Here is a 19,971-nt window from a genome sequence, read left to right on the forward strand (position 1 = left end):
AAAGCAATTGGGTAGCCACCCAGGAGAGATTCAGGTGCCACCCAGAGGATTGGCAGAGCACCCACAGCCACCCATAGCAGGCAGCATGTGTTTCTATCTGTGCCTTTGTTAACATCACAATTTTTTTTCTGCCCATGGATGGAAAAATTACAGGGAACACTGGTTACAGCTGAGGTCCAAACCAGAAAAACATGACGAACAATATGCTGCATAGGCAATAGTCCTGTCAAGCTCTCTGCCCACTACAGCCACCAGCCTGAAACAGGAAAATGCCCAACACACAGCACTGGAAAGGAACATACACTCGCTGAGAGGCTGTATATGTAGAATCTGGTCATCCTCATGTCACTGCTATTTTCTGACATTGTAGGAAAAGGGAGGCAATGATCTGAATCATGGGATACGGGACTTTTGTTAACACCTCGATAACATTACTTTTACTATGCACACAAGACCAGGTTGTTTGGAGATTGGCAAAATATATACAAATGGATAGTGTGAGTTATTCGGCAGAGACTACCAATAAAGTTGTCAATTAGTGCCAGTTTTAGTGGATTTTGGAATATTTACCCTTCTTTGGTGGGAAGTGGTCTGAGACCATCAAACCCATATAACATACAGGATAATAAAACCTATCTACTATGAGTCTAGTACAACAATTCCGTGAAGTTTAGTATGGGAGCCAAAAATCCGCTTTATTACGGAAACTCAGTTGCAAACTTAACTACAAGAATGCTCTAGCTTTCACCACTCTATAATTTCTGAACAGACATATGTCAGAGTGAAAATAATTCCCAGTCTCTTCATTAAAAGCTTGATCCAATTAAGTCAATGGAGGTCCTTCTGCTGAATTTATGGGACCTGGATCACAACCACAAAGATTCCACATGTCACAAATTATATAGATGACATTACACATAAAACTAGTAAATCTACAATACATGTAACCATCCATTAATCAGAAATGATAGCACTTACAAGTAAGGGACACATGCATGTGCAGAACTGTCACAAAACCAAACGCTAGCAATATTCCAACTTCTCAAAATTTTATTTTTATTTCATTGGTTTGCAGTCACAAATTGCTGACTTTTAAACCCTCCTTTAACAAATAAAATAATGAAGAGAAAACTGGAGAAATGATTATTTTTGAAATTACCACAGCTTAACTCAGTTTTGTATGAGAATTGCAACAAATTTGCATCTCTACAGTAGCTTTCAGTTAAATTTATGGAAAAGGCAGTGCCTTTTTTTCAATGAGTTTTTTCATCACTATCTTTTTACACAGAGTCTAAACTACTGGTATTAAGTTAAGAAAAAATTTAATTAAAATGTGTCTTTCTATCATAAAAATATTTTCTGTAATATTTTGTACAGTAAAAGAATCAGACAAATTAAATATGAACAAAAATACTCAAATATGTATTTAAAAATAAGACAGAGATGAAAATGCCAGTAATTGAAAGGTGTGACAACTAAAAACAGGGCCAAGTTACAGTAAGCGTTAGCCACTTAAACGGCCAAGTTAAACATGACACAGTTAAGGGTAACTTAGCTCTGCTGAAATATATAAACCCGCACATGGGGTGTGGGGAGTTAGCCTCAGCACGGCGTTGTTTACTTTGGCCATTTTAGTCACTAACTGTTTTTGTAGGTTGGCTCTATTTGTAGACATCACACCTTTCTGCATATTCTTAGATCGTGGCATCCTAACTGTGCTTTAAATGTTGTAATTAAAAGTCACTTTTTTGTTTAGAAAAATAATAAGTGGTAAGAATGGAATCACAGTTCCTTATGGCTTTTCTATACTAAGCAGAAGATCGACTTGGACAGGGCTGATCTTCCAGAGTTCGATTTTGTGCATCTGACGAAGATGTGTCAAAATTGTTCTCTCTGGGGTCAGCAGTGAACGGGAGGTTGACATGAAAATATAGATGCTAAGTGTTCACTAGTAAAATAGGCTGGTTCTGATACGTCGATTCTAGCTATGAAAATGCTGTAGGCAGAATTGCATACCTGAAATCAACTTATTTCCCTAGCATAGACATAGCCTAACTTAGGGAGAAGAGCAAAAATTGGGTATAGAAATGAAAATACACCTCCATCTCCAGACAACATGTGAACTCACAGCTGTCTGAAATAAAGTCAGATAGCTACTTTATTACCATATTTTCTTACAGAAGATTGGACAGATCAGAAAACTGGCAATAGATTTCACTCCCTGTAAGACATTCATTCAAAGCCTGCAGGGTTCATGGTGACTAAGAAATGCTGCTATTTCATGGTGGTTTGAGACTCGTGATATCAATGAATGCTGGGGCTGGTTGAACTTTTTTCTGTCAAGACCATTTGTGACAGACAAGTGGAATTTTAACTAAACACAGTTTTTCATGACAGGGTTCTGCTGTCAGATGAAAAAACTCAATTATTTGGTCTAAAAATCTAACATCTGAAAAACAAAATAGTAACGTTCGAATGTTCTCTCAAAGTGACATATAGGAAACATAGTTCAGTTTCCTCAGGTCCCCATTCTCCCTCATGGGCCAGGCTACCCAGCTAAACTACAACATTCATGGTGCACCAATGCCAGGGACGCTTACAACATAACTGCCTTCACACACTGTCAAGAGAACCATGGTGCATGGTGCATCATGGGAGATGGAATCTGACCACAGAGCCTTGCCTATGGTGGAGAGTAGAAGCATAAGGCACATGAGTAACACTCAGATAAGATATCATAGTAGCATTTCTGAACTGAAATATTTTGATTTTTGAAATATTTCATCCAAAATCACACTTTTCTGTGGACATTTTGAAAATTATGTTTTAATTCTTATTAAAAAATTCCACATGAAAAAGCCCATTTTCTGATTAGTATTAATGAATGATCAACACCTAGTTCATAGATAGCAGAATGGAAAATATTGCCTTACTGAAACGGGCAATTTTATCTACTCTGTGGATGAATGGTTGGCTTCCATTTTCTGGGATGTCTATTTGGCACTTTCCCCAGCCTCCTCATTCACTAACAACACTACTCATTTGTCAAAAATAGAAATAAATTTAGAACCAAAATACTTACCAACTGCACAATTAACTCAGCCACTTGAAGCTGGAATAATATTTATGAAGCGTGTTGCTCAAGACAATGCAGAGTTATCAGAGTCCAGAAACCTCACAAAGCTTGAAGTTCTCAAAGTAGTCTACGGGAGTTAGAAACATCCTATATTACAAACAACAGTAGATAGGTGCCTATATCCCTTTAACTGCTTAGAAACACTATTATCTATTTTTACGTAAACACAAAGGCTACATCTACACTGCAGAGATCTTCGGAAGACCTCTTCCGAAAGGACATCTTTCATAAGAGTGTGTCCACGCACACACACAAAAAAAAGAGGATCAAAAGAGTGATCTGCTCTTTCAAAAGAGAGCAGCCACACAGCCCCACTCTTTTGAAAGATCTGGCCAAGGATCGAAAAATCCGGTGCCATGAGAACTGTTCTTTGGAAAGAAGGGCCCTGAGGAGTGCCTTCACATGATTTCTTTCAAAAGAAGCTTTTGAAAGGTGGCACTCTTCCTGAAACAGGAGTGGAAGAGCACTTTCAAAAGGCACACCACATTCTTTTGATTTACTTTCGAAAGAATGCTTTTGGTGTGTAGATGCTCCCTGGGTTCCCCCAAAACAGCCCCCTTCTTTTGAAAAATCTTTCAAAAGAACTTGCTAGTGTAGACACAGCCCAAATGTGCAGTAACAAATACTGGAACAAATGGGTCTATGTGCCAGTCTTGCAGATTAATTCACCTTCTAGTGAGAAAATGTTTCTGATGGGCATGGACAGTGTTTTTTCAAACAGATTCATATAGCAGCATTTACAGTAATGAATTTGTACCAACAAGGCTGAACAGAACAGAATCAGTATAAATGTTATTTCCAAGTTCTATGGTGTGAAAAATAGTAGAGCCCCATGCAGACACAAAATTTATATCCACGGATGTAGATATCTGTGGATATAAATTGGTATCTGGGGAGCTACAGGGGTCTACCGGGAACTGCAGCAGTGAGGGCCAACCTGTTGGGCCCCTACTTCCAGGAACTAGTGCCATACCAGTGCCAAACAGCAGTTTCTCCAGCACAGTTGTAACACCCCAGATCAACCCACTGAGTTAGCACAACCAGGCACAGCTGCCGGTAAGCCTGTTGCCCACCTCAGTCGGCATGATTTGGGGCAGTACAGCCATGCTGGAGGAGCTGCTGGTGTGGGGTGCTGGCTCCTGGGAATGGCAACCTGACAGGCTGATGCTTTCACCTCTTCAGTTCCTGCAAGTGCTATGAAGCTCCACGGATACCAGTTTATATCTGCATCCATGGATATACATTTTGCATCCAAGCTGGGCTGTATCAGTGAATCCTCTGCATGTCTATGTGTCCATTCTCATCCCTATATGCCTAGGTTGCAGAGAGGTATTTTTGTGCTCGGAACATTCTGCTTGTTGTTCAGATGATGTCTGGGTGCCTAGCCTATGTCCTAAAATGCTGTTGTCTCTTGTGAGCTTTTCACATTTTTTAACCTGAGTGATCTTTGGTTTTACTGTATCCTCAACCTATATCTGGGTAAGCAAAAAAGACCTGACATTGCAACACTGGCAAGTGATGGCAAGTTTTTTGCTTACACAGGATTTTTATTTACACAGAATTATGTACAAAATGAGAAAATAAACAAACAGGGCCACTACAATAGCACCATTTTCACATCCTACTTTGTAGGCTTGCCTAATAGCTGGAGTTAAGGTTGCCTGAAAGTCTCCATTTCAATGGTTCCTTTTATTTATAACTGTACTCAAGCATTCATTGTCTGAGTTGAAATTTTCCAACCCTTACTTTGGCCTTAACATGGTCAAAAAAGCTCACCCATACTTAAGAATGAAAAGAATGGGAAAAAACCACACACACATACACACACTTTGCCCCGGCACATATTGTGGTTTCCCAAAACCATTCCAATAAAACGTGCTACCATCTTGCCTTACCACACTCATGAGACAAATCAAATAAGGAATCAGGAAGAAAGAAGTGGGGATGGCAGAACACGGAGACAGAAACCAGGAATGGGTGGGTGAAGAAGGGAAGAGGTGAGACTGTGAGTTGTAGAGTGGGGGGAAATTACAACAGTGATCCTTGAGGAATGGATTGGATTGGCTGAGCATACCGACTAGGATGAAAAGCTTGGGTAATAAAGACTGGGACTGGGTGGGCAAAAAGAACAGGACTGGAACACAGAGAGACAGCGGGGAACAGACAGGACTGGAATAGGTTGGAGGGAGTGGGCAGAAAGAGTCAAGCTGTACCCACTGAAACTTGATCCCTCCCAGAGCTTGGAGGGTAAACCAAAATCCATTAGTCCCACAATTCCACAGCTGCCAGGGAACACCTGTGAAACTCACTAGCAAAGTGTGGTTCTCTTCCCCCTCTATATTAGTCTACACAAAGGATAACAATCTACTAGTAACTCACAAAGCAGAGGTTGCAGGGCTCTGTGTAGTAGATCTGATGAAGTAGCTCGGTGTCGCAATATTGCCACAAGGTGGAATGACTGCTTTGTTTTGTTTTTCAATTTGTTTTTTTTTAAAAACCTTAGGAAACCACATGGAAAATAATTATGAAGCAGGAGTCCTACAGACAATAGCTTCTTTCACTACGCAGCCCTGATTCATCCCTTGAGCTGGTCCATCTGGTGCACTGAATGAGGCAGAGGTCCTGTGGAAAAATAATTATATGTGATAATGTAATTAAAAACTGTATCATAACATACATGCTTAAGTGGATGGAATTAAAGTTGGGTAGTAGGGTTGCCAGGTTTGGTTGGATGTATTCCTGGAGGTTTCATCATATGACATAATCTTTAATTAACAATTAATCTTTAATTCCTGGAGATTCCAAGACAATCCTGGAAGGCTGGCAACTTTACTGGTCAGGCAACCTTAACTATGGCATTTCCTATCTTTGAATATTTGAATTTGCATCCTTAATAACATTCTTTAAACATAGTTTTTGTCTGTAATATTATCTATATATATCATATTATCATATACATCATATTGAACACAGTACTTCAATCTCTCTCTCTCTCTCTGTCTCACACACACACTCACACACACACACACCACTTAAAATGTGGAGTATGTCTTTCCAAATCTAATAGTTCATCCACACAGACAAAGAATTACAAAATTTTGTCAATTCTCTCATAATTATGATCCAAAGACTTTTTTTCTGAGAAATAAACACAGCCATAGAGGTTTTAACCAGTCAAACTTATTTGCTAAACTACTTAAAACATTCAAGTAGATTATGAACATCAAAGGATAGTGATCTGTTTACGGTAGAGGAAAAAAACTGTGGTTACATCTACAGTAGCCCAAATCTTCGAAATGCCCACACAAATGGCCATTTTGAAGATTACTGATGAGGCACTGAAATGCATATTCAGTGCCTCATCACAAGCCGGTGGCCGCGGCTCTTCCAAATTTGCTGCTTTTCGCTGCCGCGTGGCTCCTCCACACAGGGCTCCTTTTTGAAAGGACCCCACCAACTTCGAAATCCCCTTATTCCTATCAGCAGGAAGAAAAAATTTCATATTAGTTATACTTTGACACCTGTTTGGAAATGAACATTTAGACCTTTATCGTGAGAACTTATCCAACAGGTAAGCAATAAACAACATTAATATTGACTGATAATTAAAAAGGTATTCAGGAATGCTGTAAAATAGTTGGCATAGAATTATCTTCTCTATTTAGCTAGGCCTGCACTGAGAAAAAAACTCTAGCACAATCATTATATTTCCCTGATAGTTTTCATATTACAATTACAAGAGCATCTACGAGGGAACCAGGGATCCAGTTGCTACTTTAAATGCATTGTATTGTTGTCTCATGGCTCCTTCCTTACCCTGGGTATCACTCCATTGCTGTACTTCAGACAGCTCAGAAGTTGGCCCTTGCCCCTCTTTTTCATAAAGTCTAATTAGATGATAATGCCCTTCTTGTCAAAACTTCTTGCTTATTTAAGCCTGTGGTAATAATTCCAATTTGGTAAAGATTAATTCAGATATTATCATTGCTGTTTATTCAAATAGGCATTCCTAGCTCAAGGAAGGGAGGGCCGCATTTCTGCAAATGTAGCAAACCAGCCGAGCTCTCAAATGGTTAAGTTGAGCATTTCACTTAGAAAGGCTGACAAATTTTCCTCACTTCAAAATATCATTAACACCAATAACACATTTGCCCAAGCCTATTTCTAAGTTGTAAAAAAAAGATTGCTACAGATTAAGACCCTTGCTATAATGCTATAAGCTCCTAACAATGGTATCTTTTATAGTGAAGAGCAACTGCAGACACAAATTGCCCCCTTTCCTGCACCTTTTTCACAAAAATCAATATTAAAGTAGTAGCTGCTTTAACTCTCCCATAGACTATATAAGAAAAAAACACAGCCATGCTTAGGACAGTTTAGGTCAATAAAGAATCAATACTGTGGTTGAATCTGTAGAAAGATGAAAGACTTAGAAGTTGCTACACTGTGCCCTATTGTTTCTATTTTGAAAAGAAGCTGAAATACCACACTTTTTTAAAAGAAGCAATGAATTTAGTGTTTGTGCAAAGTCGGGGAGCTCAGTGGAGGCTGTATATGGCTGCAGTATCTGCAGACTAGAGGTCTGATCTAGTTCAGCCAGGTCTCCCATTTAATTTTATTTTTTTGGGAGGGGTGTCTTAGAAGAACAAGAAATGCAACACTGGGTGGGGGGCACATATATTGGAGGCCCAAACCTTCAGCAGAGCCTGCTCAAGACCAATGCATTCATTAACTATGGAGAGACTGTCCATAAAAAAGAGGTACAAGTGAAAGAGGCTCTTACCATGATGTCTAGCTACCCTGTTTCATTGCTAAGCAAGAGAGCTGATGTTTAAAAAAAAAACAGGGTGGTTTGAGGTATTGTTTCAGTTACTTCCATCTTCATATCAAAGAAGTGCAATATATACTAAGCTTCATTTATAAGCCCTGGAACCATATACCTGTCTGAACAGTAACTGAAAATGAAAAAAATATTGTTTGTGTGCACCTAAGGGTTAGTTAAAAACATTTTGACGCCAAATCTTCCAAATTCTTTACTTGAAGGTGCACTTTGTTATCCTATAAAGAGCACCTTCCAATGCTTCTTAGCATCCAGCAATAGCTTCTTTAGACATCTTTAAAAAGTTGGCAAAATAAGCAGGTAGCTACAGAAAAGATAGCACAGATTTTAACTGTATTTGTCTTAGGAAAACAATTGCTGCATTGTATAAATACTATGTAAAGCCTGAAGTAAATACTGGTTCTTTCTTGCTCTCTGTTCTAATTATGACTGGAAAAACCAATGTGTTTCCCAGTCCATATGACTGAAATATTCATACCTACATAATGGACTAGTATATAGTGACATAAATAGTATGGTTTATGCAAATGGAAGAGGAAATAAAGTGTTCTATTAAGATTTAAATGTCCTGTAATAATATGATTTTTCTAACAAATACATGATGGGTATGAATTACCATGATGATTATCATTTGAATTAATTGCTGTTCCATTAAGTTGTCCAGATGCTTTACCTACAGAAAGAGTTCTTATCTTGTGGGTCATCATGACTGAGTGGAATCATGAACAACTATTACTGGGTCACAACTACCCTGCCACCCTTCCCTTGTTATTAAATGAGGGAGTGTTTGGATGGGGAGGGGGCCTTAACACTATGAAAAATTGGTTCATGGTCTGTAAAAGTTTGAGAATGGACTTAGAGCCCTCCTCATTCAAACCCTAACACTGTTGTGTTAGGAAAATGCACATAACAGACAAAGGAAATAGGCATTGAGAAGGAGGTACATCTCCATGGAGTGATCCTTAGAAAAGTTATCATATCCTTCTACCTGGGTTGGTGAGATCAGCACCAGTGTAGGGAAAGTTTAGTATTAAGAAAAATAAATATGTTCAATGAACTCTGCTTATGTTAATAAACACTGATCACCGGCAGAGCGTTCCTCCCAGTCATCTCTCCCCAGTGGTAGAATTTCCACTTGAAATTCTTCAGCTGGCAGAGTTTCATAAACTTTTTGAGATCACAGAACACCAAACAATAATATTCTTAATGTGGAAAAACGATGAATTTTTTTTTCAAAAATGGTTGGAAAACAAACAAACAAACAAACAAACAAACAAACAGCAACATATACAACAGAAACAAAATGAAGTAATTTAATCAGGTATCATAGAAATGAAGAAGTAATAATGTATCTGACTTTAATAACAGAAAATATATACCATCACTGCACGATATCAAAAAAATGTCAGACATTCGCTGTACACCTGCGAGTTGTTCATGGAACCCCAACGTTTCGCGGAACATAGTTTAAGAAACAGTGGACTAGAGCACTAGATCTTTTGGCCTGCTGTTTCCTGGTTCTCCTGCTTAACTATTGGAGCCTAGTAGAAACCAAAGGAGACCAGCAAAGAAATTTTACAAAGTCCAATGGAATTTCCACAAGTGCTCTCCCATCCTCATGCACCTTGTCATCTGCCACCTCATGCTTAACCCATCCTTCCTGACTCTGATGTTCCTTCCTGAAGCTTGAAATCAGGAAAAACAAAAAACAAAAAACAAAACAAAAAAAAACCACTGCAAATTCTATCAGCCTGCACCAGGTTTTTTGGAACTGTAGCCATCACAAGGACTTCAGCCAACGAGATTTGTTTTTGGAGTTTAGAAAAAGTGGCTATTAGTATACTTTCTCCAGGCTGTGCAAATGTGGGGATCCTTTTTCATTGAAGATTTGGGCTGAACATCTGGAATTCATTTTTCTAAATCTGTCAGTCCTTCAGAACACATTAAACAATGCAACAATCCACTTAAAGTAGTGAGCTCACAAATCGAAATCAGCTTCTTTAGTTACCAGGTTGTCATTCAGGCATAATGGGCTTCATCCAGCTCCAACTGAAGTCAATGCCAAAAGTTCCACTGGCTTTTGGTGAACATGATCAGCTAAATGTCATTAACTTTTCATTTGGTTTATACCAAAATCCCCACCCCCATCCCCCATCAAACAAGAACACTCGGGTGATGAAAATGTCTTGGTAACTGACATCCTGTGCAAACATAAAGGCCTTCATTTTGTTTTCTCTGCAAGTGTCCGCTAAAATTTCTCTATTCAATTAACAAGAGGTTTCCTGTTATTTTCTTCAATTAACAAGAGGTTTTCTTTGGTGACTGGACCATTGCCAGAAGCACAGTCACCTGTCTTCGTCTGCTAGTCAGTGTTTGGGGACATGCTAGAATTCTGATCCCTAATATAGTTGGTTAGAGAAAAATAATTCAAGGCTTACTGGCTTGCTGAGAAAGACAGAAACACAGAAAGAAATCTTTACACCGGCCACCCAAGGGGAAATTTAGTGGGACTTTTTAATCTATTCACGATCTGTTATTCCCAGCCCCCAAAAGTTTCCATGTTACAGCAGAATATCTGGGGACTCCATATGTTGTGGGAACAGGGCAGAACCAAAATGAGCTGAAAAAAAAAGAATGCATTTGATTCAAACATGGGATAGAACAGTACCCAAGGAGCCCTGGCTTCATTTTCTCTACCTGGAACCCTGGGACAACGCAGCCATCTCAGCCTCATTCAAGTGTGACATTTCTCCTGCACATGACAGTGGTGGTGACCTTGTCATTAACTGATGCTTCTAGCAACATTTCAGCTTTCATAATACAGTTAATTTTCAAGTCACTGGTTACTGAACCTCCATTATAATTTCAATATGATTAAACCAATTTAAAATAAATACAAGAGCAAAGCAATCAGATACAAATCCAGCTTTGACTTAAATTAACTAACACAAAGAGGTTTCAAATTAAGATTAAAACATTTTCCTTAATTGCCCTTATTGTGCCTGGGTACTTACGTATGTATATACACGCATATGGGTTATTTTTGTTCTATATCTCCCACAAAGCTGCTGTGGCATAAAGAGGGATTTTTCACTTTAACTTACAGGTTAGGCGCAGAATCAGCGCTGGGCAACCTGCAGCCTGAGGGTTACACATGATCCATTGGGGTTATGTGTGTGGCCCATGAGACATTCTGTTTACTGTTGTCCCTGCATGGGGCTGACTGATTCTACTGGGTTCCATTTGCATAGGTTTTTTTTCCCACCAAAAGCAACACATTCTGTACTTAAATCAAGAGCATGTGAAGTGAGGTGGCATGCTAATGACACACAACATTGTGAGAGCCATGTGCTGTCTCTGCATCCAATCAAAATGCTGCTACAGCTCTATTAGCAAACCTCACAAATTCTAGGTACGCAAGTACAGTTAGCAAAACTACTCTAACCTAGGAGACCATCTTGGTTACAACAGTCGTGCTGCCCACTGAGATGAAGGAAGGCCACTCATGCACCCCACTCACTAGCCTAGGTTGTACCTTGCTGCAATAAATACTCCACTGCAGCTGAGCTGAACTCAGCCCAACTAGTAAAGGGATAGGCAAGCATGGTTTTATGCCACATTTGCTTCAGACATCTCCACTCCCAGTCAAACAGCAAAACAAGGTTACTTGACCCAATTATAACTTAGAGCAGTCTCTAGGGTGCTCTAAGTTGCACTGTCTGGCTTCCCAATGACTTCTTCCTTTATGGGCTGGTTTAGAGCTGGCAATAGCTGGAATATGGCTATTGTCAGAAGACAGGATATTGGTCTAGCTGGACCTTTGGTCCGACCCAATATGGCCATTCTTATATTCCTACAAGCAGATTTACTCTTAAATCTTCAACAATTACAGTCCTGTCCATCACCTTGAAAAGGGTCAGTCATTTCTTCTTTTAATTTGTAAAGCAAAGGTGTAATTATGGATTGGAGGTGCACATGATGTCTTTCAGCCCAGGGCAAATCTTTACTTACTTAGACTTAGGTCCGCCTGTGCATCTGGGCACATTGGGCAACAAGTGCTCGCCAGCGATTTCGGTTGGCTGCAAATAATTCTGCCTCCTGCCATGATATACCAATGTTTAATAAGTCTTCCTTAAATGTGGCACACCTGGTCTTGAGTGGCCTGCCTCTCTTCCTTCTTCCCTCTGCCGGTATCCATCTCATTGCAGTCTTTGGGTGCAGTTGATCTGGCAGACACAGAATGTGTCCAGCAAACCGCACTCTGTGCTCTATCACGATATCCTGCAGTGCCCGTGACCCACAGGCACTGTATCTCCTCATTGGTTACGCGATCGCGGTAGGTGACACCCAGGATCTTTCGTAAGCAACATTGGTGGAATACATTGAGCTTGCATGCTACTCTTGACGTTATTTTCCAATTTTCGCTAGCATAAATGGCGACTGGCATGATGATGGTGTTATACAGTTGAACTTTTGTTGCAGTGTCGATTGTTGGTGAAGACCAAATTGGGCGCAGTCTTTGGAACACCGCTGATGCCTTACCGATTCTGCAGTTAACATCTGCATCAACACCTCCGTCATTAGACAGAGTGCTGCCAAGATAGGTGAACTGCTGCATTTCTTCTACAGGTTGGCGTCCGACCACTAGTGGTGTGTTTGCCTGAGTGCTCCTAACCTTCATCAACTTTGTTTTATCACTATTTATCCTCAGCCCAATTTTGCTGGCTTCTGCTTCCAAATTTGTCATCATGCCTTGCAAGCATTTGCTCATTTCTGCTAGCAGTGCAATATTGTCTGCAAAGTCCAGATCCGTGAGTCGACGCTGATCTTTCCATGAGATACCTAGATGTGTGCTGCTCATCGCCTTTCTCATGATGAAGTCCACTGCCAGAAGGAACCAGAATGGAGACAGGACGCACCCTTGACGCGCTCTGGAGTCGATGTTGAAAAAATATGTCATACCATTATTGGTCCTCATGCAGCAACTAGAATTTAGATAAAGATTTCGGAAGATGTTGATGTAGTGTTGTGGGATGCCATATGTTTGCACTATGTTTGCAAGACAGCAAATAACTGACTTCCCCCCCAAACCCAGATTCTGTCGTAGAATATCAACAAATTTTTAACAACTGTGGTATTAGTAGACATTGCTTTAACCACAGACATGAAAAGACATAAATCAAAGAACATGGGGCTGGGATTCAATTTAGAAGTAGATACGAGACTTTCAATTAACACATTTCTGTGCAATTTAAGGAAAATATTCAGGAATACTTTATTTATTTAGCCTGCAGCTAACATCCATTACTGAGAATTACTCTTAATTAGTGTGGTGTGAGGTAGGGAATACCCAATCATATCATGATCAATTCACCTACCAAAAGACCTACCAAGCTTGCTGTGCCTCTGGCATTTCCAGACTGGTTCAAAAAATAACTACATGATGAAAGGATTATTTTAAATAAGATAATCTAACTAGGAAAACAGAGAGAAATATTTGTTTTAGTCTTCTTTTTTAATCTAGGGTCCTCAGCATCATCCAAGAATTCCTGCATAAAACTGCTGCCCACTAAGTAGCCTGAGAAAAAGGATTACCAAGGAGTAAAGGATACCTTAACCAGGAGAAACAATGAGAAGCCCTGTGGCACCTTATAGACTAACAGATATATTGGAACCTAAGCTTTCATGGGTAAAGACCCACTTCGTCAAATGCATCTGACGAAGTGTGTCTTTACCCACAAAAGCTTAGGCTCCCATATATCTGTTAGTCTGTAAGGTGCTACAGGGCTTCTTGTTGCTTTTGCTGATACAGACTAACATGGTTACCACTCTGATGCTTAACCAGGAGACTGTCTACTCCTCTTTCACAGAGGCTTACCTATTCCAGTCCTTCACTGACAGCAGCTCTGATTCTGGGGCCTGATTCAATGTCCAGCAAAATGCACTGGAAGAGTTCTCATTTCACTGAAATGGGACTGGGCCCCTGGTGACTTTCCTTATTCTCTGATGATGACTGTCTTCCTCTGGAGAACAAAAATGCATCTGTTTCAACTACCAGGGTGTCACTGCTGTAGACAGAAAAGTATTCTGTTATAGCAGAGGCTGAGCAAGCTGTCTCCCCAGCAGCACCAGGAAGAAAAGGAATGTAAGAGAAAGAAAGAGCGCACCATTGAGAATTAAATTCCAGGTATCAGTAACAGATGTTGAGCAATGCTGTTCCTGATGTGGTCAATCTCTAATGAAGAAAATCCAACAAAAAAACAGGGGCTTCGGAGATCATTTGAGAGACTTCTATAAAGTGTCCTGAAATGTTGTGTGACAAACTTTCCTTCATTTTTATTAGAATAATAGTTCTGTTAAGGAACTAGGCTTTGTTGTTCACTTGCAGCATTGCAGGAATTTTTCACGGAATGCGGGATGATGGGTGTTCTGTACGTGGATAGACTAATGCTTAGAGATGGGCTACAAAACAGCTGTGTCAAGACTAACTTTTGACTAAGTCACAGAATAAAAAAAAATACACTAAGGAAAACTGAGCCAGAGCTGGGATTCCTAGATCATGTCTGACTCTAGAGCTTACAAATAACTTGAAAATTAGTGATGGAAAAAAAAATGGTCTGGTTCAGATAACCACTAAAAGTTTGGAAACTGGTGCTGCAAAAAGACCTGAAAATCTCATGAGACTCCGCTACCCAGCAATACAAGCTCTTCTCCATTACATACAGTAAATTGTTACTTCTGCTTCCAGCCTTGGCCTAAACTCAATAGCAAATCGCTGGGCAGGAGTGAAATGTAGGGAGGGAGATGAATTCAAACTAAAACCTCAAATCAAAACACCCCATTTCTGAGGAGGGGGTATTTGAAACATGATTCAGGACACACAAGTACTTCTGTAGATCAACACCACCCATGAAAATCCTCTAGGATCTTGGTGGGGAGGGGGCACAGTTTTGACCAGATTCAATGGTCTGTGTTGATTTTACAGTTTCTGCATTCATAGGCTGTGTCTACACTAGCCCCAAACTTCGAAATGGCCACGCAAATGGCCATTTCGAAGTTTACTAATGAAGCGCTGAAATGCATATTCAGCGCTTCATTAGCATGAGGGCGGCTGCGGCACTTTGAAATTGACGCGCCTCACCGCCGCGCAGCTCGTCCCGACGGGGCTTCTTTTCGAAAGGACCCCACCTACTTCGAAGTCCCCTTATTCCCAACAGCTCAATAAGTTCCCTTATTCCCAACATTTGCGTGGCCATTTCGAAGTTTGGGGTTAGTGTAGACGTAGCCATGGAGTGGAGAGTACATACGATTCACCCTTGACTTTGTCAACAGATCTTGCAAAAAGCTAGATGCCCTCAACTTCCTTTGGCTTCAGTAGGAGCTGTGGGTACTCAGCATCCTAGAGGTCAGTCACTTGTGAGATGAGAATATACTTGGAGGAAATGTAGTACTAAATCCCTCAGGAAAATTAAGGAGCAATAAGACACAGAAGAGGAAATGTGGCTGAGAGTACTGAGTCTGACTGACTGAAAACAATCACTGGATCCAAATTTTTGTAGTCCTACTGTGAAAATCCAATAAACCTGAACAAAAAAGAAAAGAAATCTTACCCTCTTAATGGAAAACTTACAACGATTCCAGAGAGAGGCTGGCTATTTAATGCCTCTTGTACTCATTTAAAAATGCCACTTTCTTTTTTCTTCTTTCTCCTTCCTAAATTTTTGCTGCAAAACCATTGAAGAAAGAACAAGTCATAGTAATAAAAGTCAGCTATATTCCCACAGGGACAACGGGAATGGTGGCTTCTGCCTAGCCTTAGTGTTCTTGGTAGCGGTACTTGTGCTAAAGGTGAAGGTCAGAGGTAAGAGAACAGAGTATTTGCTATCAAAACAAAAAAGCAGTCAAGTAGCACTTTAAAGACTAACACCCTAATTTATTAGGTGGGTGAGCTTTCATGGGACAGACCCCCTTCTTCAGACCATAGCCATACCAGAACAGACTCAATATTTAAGGCACAGGGTATTTGCTGTTCAGTATAAAACATACACTTCCAAATGTGAAGCAGGTATTTAGCAAGTTTTATTTTATTATTTCTTTTACAGCCTTGACATCATACACCTATACAGCCTCATCATGGCTTTAAAAGGAAAGTCACCTAACGACACCAGTGTTTTAAAACACTTGCTAACCGTAAACACTGGATAGCTCTAACTTTCTCAACTGATATACCAAGAAATTTTAAATCTTGACGTTTAGCCCTGTGATTCCAACAAGTTCTGATGTTTACAAACTGCCAGTCCAGCTTGGAAAGTACCCTTGAGGAGGGAACTTAGGAACACAGTGAAAGGGACACAGAGTCTGGATTCAAGCAGCAATACTTTCTTTTTCCACAGCTCTACAAGTGCTTCCTCTAAAGGAACTAGACAAACTACACCAACTTATGAATTCCGAATGGGACTGCTCCATCCACTGTCACACAGAATAAGAAAACTAATACAGAAACACACTGAAGAAAAGGTCATTTATGAGACCACCTGGTCAAATTTGTTTTCAACTAAATCAATCTAAATCAAGGGTAAGGCTGCATCTAGACTATGAGTTAAAATCGAATTCAAACAACTTGTCTCGACCTTAAGACGTCACTGCCTTCACTGTCACTGTCATTAGCTTGATCTAATTTGCCCTAATATTGATATTAAGGGACGTGTATAGCTCCAATCTCAATTTTAGAATCTTGAATGCAGGCTATTGTGGAAGCTCCATGTCTGTAATTAGAATTCATTGGCCTCCAGAGGTGTCCTGTACATATCTCACAAAGCTACGCAGTGACCTTCTTTGTATGTCTGCTTCCATCCCAGTGAGGAGGAAGAGGATCACAATTCCTGTGTCTATTACATTTCACCCCAGTGGTATCAATCACATCAATACCTATCTGCATATTCTTAAGACTGTTATGTTTTTTGCTGAGATTTTATCCAAATAATTTTCATACAGTGCAGATACAATGTATGTTCAAGACTGGTTTTTACAAAGAATCTTTCTGGCTATATAATTTCTAATTTTGTAATACTTTAGTGATTTCATAATGAGACACACTGTGGACTCATCAGGACATTAAGTTGTCTTCCCCACGCCCCACCCCCCTGTGTTGCAGTTAGGCAGTGCAAAGCTCACTCTTCATAATAATAATAGAAACTTCTTTCTGTTTACATTTTGCCCTGCACCACCCATGTCCCCTCCCTTCCATCTGGGAAAGTGCTTTGCATTATGGGATTCGGACATTAAACACCCACAAGCAACCGGGGCTAAGGCACTGTGGGATAAGTACCCAAAATACATTGCTCACGAGATCAAAATTGGATAAGGAAACAAGGACATGGAAGCTCAACACAGAGGGTTAATTTTCTAGAACATTTGTGGACACTTGAATCAAAATTATAAAAACGATTTTAAACAATTGCTTCTCACGAATATTGGTTTTAACTCATAGTCTAGACTCAGCCTAATGCAGGTAGATGTTCCCTGAGAACAGTATTTAGCCGGTTACTGTTAAAATAAGCAGATCTAATTAGTGAAATGAATTTACTGGTCTCAGATACTCTCTAATAATCTGATGCTATTGTCATTCTGTGTTTAAGAGGGCAGTAGGTCCAGGAAAGGGCTTCCTAGCTACTGAATTACCTCTCTCACTTGTGGGGATGTGATTGTGCCTGCCAGAGTGCTCCGGGGAAGATGCTCTCACTGCAGCTATCAGTAACCTCCAAGTGTTCTAGAGCTAAACTCAATAACTCTCCCAAAACTACAGTAACCTTCCTGAGCTGGAATAGACATGCAGCAAGCTAACAAAACAGCTGTACCTTTTGTACCAGAAAGCTCACCATCAACAAGGTGTCACTATTTTCTGCATCCCAAGCTGGCAAAAAAAAACCCTTTTCTGACACAAAATAATTAAATAGATAACTGAAAGACACACATCACACTAGCCTATGCTTAACTAATAAAGACTGGCAGTTACTGTCCCCAGTCATGCTGCACTGGTCATTTTCCTAATGGGTTCTTTTGTGCCTGTGATTCACAGAACACCAGTCAGAAAAAGGAACATATGTAGCCTCTCTTTAAGAAGTCTATGTTCCTTCAATAAGAACCAGCTGTTACCAGTCTAATGCTATCTCAGGGCTCGTATAGGTGTGACATTACACAGAACAAAGGGTTGGCCATAGACTTTACTGGTAACATACTCTTGTTACAAATTTGTATGTTGCATATGTGTGTGAATAAAATCTACGACCAGATGCCTCTTTGCACTTTCATCCTTTTGCAGAAATTCAATGGGCCACAAACAGTTTTTACTTTAGAATTAAAACCTGTATTCATTTTAAGAGAATTAAATGAATATGTCACCATTAGAGCTTATTACATGGCTAGAAACAGATATTCAAAATCTGCACAGTGCACAGGCCAAGTAGGAGGAGTTGAGGGACAGTTTGTATTCTAATTTCAAACTGCAGGGCTCCCTGGTGTATTGTATAGGATTTCCTGCAATTTACAAGCAAAATAAGCAGTCTACAAGAAAATGTTTGTGGCACTGTACATATGCATTAATTACACAGCAGGATAAAATGATTTCTTTGTGATAAAAAAGGATGTGATCTACAGGAAAACTATTAAATTGATCCAGGAGAACAGACATTCTTCTCCCATTACAAAGGACGATTGGATTCATGGAAATAAAGCCAGCAAATATCTTCTCACACTTTACCTTCTCCCAACCTGTGACTGAGGCATAGCCTAACACGCCAATCTCCAAGGATATCAGGGAACAAGTTACTCCAATGACCATACAAGTGTACTGTCCTAGCTGTCTGACAACGCTTTCCACTGATCAGAGTTCACTTCCAGCAAGACAAGTGAAATTATAAGACCTCAGTTCTGCAGTTTGGTGTGTGATATCTCTCCCAGTATCACAGAATAACACAACTGTTTCCCTTTGCTCTCCACAATGTTTCCAGGAAAATATGGCTTCCACTTAACACAGACTGGCATGGTATAGACATAAAACACTGCTTCTCTTTTGGAATAGAACAAGAGATTTCTGCTTCAATAGCTGCGTCTACACGTGCACGCTACTTCGAAGTAGCGGCACCAACTTCGAAATAGCGCCCGTCGCGTCTACACGCGTCGGGCGCTATTTCGAAGTTAACTTCGACGTTAGGCGGCGAGACGTCGAAGTCGCTAACCTCATGAGGAGATAGGAATAGCGCCCTACTTCGACGTTCAATGTCGAAGTAGGGACCGTGTAGACGATCCGCGTCCCGCAACGTCGAAATTGCTGGGTCCTCCATGGCGGCCATCAGCTGGGGGGTTGAGAGATGCTCTCTCTCCAGCCCCTGCAGGGCTCTATGGTCACCGTGGGCAGCAGCCCTTAGCCCAGGGCTTCTGGCTGCTTCTGCGGCAGCTGGGGATCTATGCTGCAGGCACAGGGTCTGCAACCAGTTGTCAGCTCTGTGTATCTTGTGTTGTTTAGCGCAACTGTGTCTGGGAGGGGCCCTTTAAGGGAGCGGCTTGCTGTTGAGTCCGCCCTGTGACCCTGTCTGCAGCTGTGCCTGGCATTCCTATTTCGATGTGTGCTACTTTGACGTGTAGACGTTCCCTCGCTGCGCCTATTTCGATGTTGGGCTGAGCAACGTCGAAGTTGAACATCGACGTTGCCGGCCCTGGAGGACGTGTAGACGTTATTCATCGAAATAGACTATTTCGATGTCGCAACATCGAAATAAGCTATTTCAATGTTGGCTGCACTTGTAGACGTAGCCAATGTGTAACTAATGTCTCTGGTTATGCCCTGGTATGAGAAAATTAATTTTAATACACGTTTTTTAAAAAAAATTCCTTTCAGACCCTGGGCTCCTTAAGACACTCATGTTACACTAAGATACCCTGGCTGTGTCTACACTAGCCCCAAACTTCAAAATGGCCATGCAAATGGCCATTTCAA

General features: G+C 40.5%; 1 long non-coding RNA gene across 1 annotated transcript; it reads right to left on the reverse strand.

Annotated features, from left to right (window-relative positions):
- Positions 1-757: 757 nt before the first annotated feature.
- Positions 758-12,101, reverse strand: LOC142010218 (uncharacterized). The gene is made up of 4 exons (XR_012644729.1): positions 11,988-12,101; positions 5,516-5,758; positions 3,083-3,203; positions 758-861 (listed from the first exon to the last, which is right to left on the reverse strand). It is a non-coding gene; the product is annotated as an uncharacterized LOC142010218 (long non-coding RNA).
- Between the last annotated feature and the right edge of the window lie 7,870 nt (positions 12,102-19,971).

Source organism: Carettochelys insculpta, chromosome 3 (assembly GCF_033958435.1).
Source record: "Carettochelys insculpta isolate YL-2023 chromosome 3, ASM3395843v1, whole genome shotgun sequence".
NCBI classification, from domain to species: Eukaryota; Metazoa; Chordata; order Testudines; family Carettochelyidae; genus Carettochelys; species Carettochelys insculpta.